Raw genomic sequence first — 3152 nt, 5'->3', positions numbered from 1 at the left:
GGCTGGGGCGGGGGGGGGGGGGGGGGGGGGGGGGGGGGGGTCCCTTCAGGCAACAGGGAACCTACCACAGCTGTTCTGGGGGAAGAAAAACAGCACAAATAGAAGGCCCCAGCCCTTGCCTGCACCCTGACTGAGTGCCTACCAGGTACTCACTTGCCAGGCAGAGCTGGGAGGGGCCCACTGTAGAAAGGTCACAGCCTCGGGCACAGAGAATTGAGCATGTGTCAGCTTCCCCCCTCCCTATGCACACACCACCTCAGTTTACGGATCTGAGCCCCTAGCTCCACCCACCCTCACTAACTCAACAAACGATAATAGCTAATATTTATTGAGCATTCATACCATGCCAGCCTTTTACTCCGATTTCCCCCTTGGTTTCTTGCAGTCAATATTTATTGTGGGCCCTCGTGTGCCGGGCACTGTGCTCTGGGGCTTTCTGGAGCTTAGGGCCCAGTGAGTAAGGCTGAGACAAGCCCAGCCCCGATGCTAGCAGGGCCAAGAAGAGAACAAATGGAGGCCTCCCACCATACACCTACATATTTAAAGTCTTAAGGCAACCTAACAACTGTTAAATAAAATACGTTTATTCTCCTACTTTGGCGAACGTACTTCAATAACGGCCTGCACCGATCTTCAGTCTGTCTACATCCCACCCCACTGTACAGCTAAGGCTGGCCTTGAACTCCTGACCATCCTGCCTCTGCCTCCCAAGTACTGACATTGCATCACCAGGACCAGCAGCCACCTTTTCCTAATTATTTGCCAAATGGAGGATCTCTGGGTTATGTCCTCTGGTTGTGTCGGACACTACTGCATACGTGTGTCTGTGGCCACTCTGGCTTAGTTAGCTTGTGTTGCCATAACACCGCAGACCAAGCGGCTCAGTCAGTAGAAATGCATTTCTCACGAAGCTGGAGGCTGAATGTTCACGGTGAGGCTGCAGCAGGGTAGGGTGGTGAGGACATTGTTAGCTTGTAGGCAGTGTTTTCTTGCTGTGTTCTCAAAGGGCCGTGAGGCTAAAGGTCTGGTGCTTCCACACAAGGACTCCGATCCCCACATCAATCATTTAAACCGTGGCGCTCCCCAAGGCCCCGTTTCCAATCACGTCACACTGGAGCTCAGGCTTCACTGTGACTCGGGGAGAGTGTAAGCTTCCGGTCCATAACTGGAGCTTTTCGGTCCTCTTGGGTATGCAGCTGTTGCTGGGTCCCTCCGTGATCCCCGCATCTTACTTGTTGGGGACCTTCCCTGCCATCTTCATCAGCAGCTGTGCTTTCTCCCATCATTGGCTTTCAGGAACTCTCCTCACAGCCCAGTCTGCCTCTCTCTCCCTCTCACAGATGGCTGGCCTCTACCCCCAGCAATCATGGAAACACAGCAACCACAGTGAGCCCCAAAACAACCCCTCCTCTCCTTAGCTCATCCCTGGGAATGGCGAGTTGCCTTTCTTTCCTAAACATGCCCATGGTTCTCCATGCTTCTCCCATATTGAGCTGCTGTGCCGAATTGAAGTCACCAGGAAATAGAAGCAGGGAGGTCATCTTGGTGCCGACCGACCCCTGCGAAGGGATGAAGGCCGCAAGACTGGGCCCCATGTCTAGACTCGGCCAAGCTCCCAGAAGCTCTGGGTGAGCTTACGCATTGTCCCTCCTGTGGCAAGAAGCCAGGTCTGCCGGCTGTTTAGTAACCACCCACATTGCCTGATGGACAGCGCAGATCTGGGCATCTCCTCTCAGCTCTAGGCATATCCCAGAAGGTCAGATGAGAGCCATTGATTACCACTCCTAACAAACCCGACCTACACCCTCTGGGGAAGCTGATGCTTCAGTCAAGGAGGAGAGGAGGTTGTGGTACCCACAGTATTCACTACCCCCCCACACCATGGGAAGATGCTCCAGTCACGGTCACCCTAGGAAATCCTCCACCATACACCTCTTTGTAACCACAGCCATCCTCTCCCTCTCAGAGACAGAAGTTTTAGTTATTACATTGATTTGTTCTCATACTGTGTATGTGTGTTGAAGGTGCATGCATGCTACAGCATGTGTGTGTGGAGGTCAAAGGACAGCTTGCAAAAGGTAGTCCTTTCCTTCACCATTGGGGTACGGGGGTTGTCAGGCTTGACGGCAAGAGGTGTCCATGTTCACTGTCCTCCACCCCTGCACGGCACAGACCATCCTGTGGATTCAGCAACACACCCATGGTGATAGACACCTTGTGTCCCCAGGTTCAGTGACTTCCTGTGACATGCAGGCCTTCCTGGAAACATCTCTTCCTCTGTCCCCTCATGTTCCTTCCTCCTCTAACCAAACATGGGAAGAAGGAATGCTCAAAGCAGACCCTGCTCCCTGTCCCCACTCCCAGAATGACACCCGCAGCATCAGTGATATCTGCCCTGGGACAGACCTCAGACTAATCCTAGGTTCGTGGCTTTCCCCAAAGCGAGTCCCCCTCTAGGGTTTCTCTCCCAGGAAATGGCTCTGCCATCCCATAGGTGGACAGGCGGACAAGTTAAAACTTGGGGAGGAGGGCTGACTCCCTCCAGCCCATCTCTGCATCCTTGGCACATTCCTGACCAACTCTCCTCCCTCACCAGCCTGGTCTCAGGAGCAAACACCTGCCTGCACTACCACTTAGCTCCTTCCGCTTCCCATGCACTGAGCCCCCCAAATTCAGCCTTGGTTTAATAACGCAGTCCTGATTATCTTATCGTCCCAACTTAAAACCTCAGATTTGAGTCCGGTGAGGTGCCTCATCGGGTAAAGGCATCTACTGCCAAACCTGACCACTTACGGAGGAAACTGAGTCCCAAAAGTTGCCCTTCGACCTCCACATGCATGGATACACAGTGAGATGTGTGTGAACTTAGTACGGGGACATTTGTGAAGTCACATTAGTCTTTCTCCCCCAGTTCCCAGGCTAGCTTAGGTTCTGGAGAGTGACAGGCACAGCCTTAGCCATCATGTTGGGCCCCAAAATCTTCTGATCCCAGGGCTCTAGAGAAGCCTTTTTTCAAGACCTCAGCCCAGCAGTGCCTCGGGAAAGGGACTCTTTATGGTTTGGGACAAGAGCATTTGTGGTAGCAGAGTGGCCCTGTCAGACATAAGCAGAAGGGGACTCTTTGGATGGCAGGAGGGCTGGAAGGGAGCCTG

The sequence above is a fragment of the Microtus oregoni genome, unplaced genomic scaffold (assembly GCF_018167655.1).
Source record: "Microtus oregoni isolate MIOR12 unplaced genomic scaffold, Mior012 000048F_ref0000485, whole genome shotgun sequence".
NCBI classification, from domain to species: Eukaryota; Metazoa; Chordata; class Mammalia; order Rodentia; family Cricetidae; genus Microtus; species Microtus oregoni.
This window is presented reverse-complemented; position numbering follows the sequence as displayed.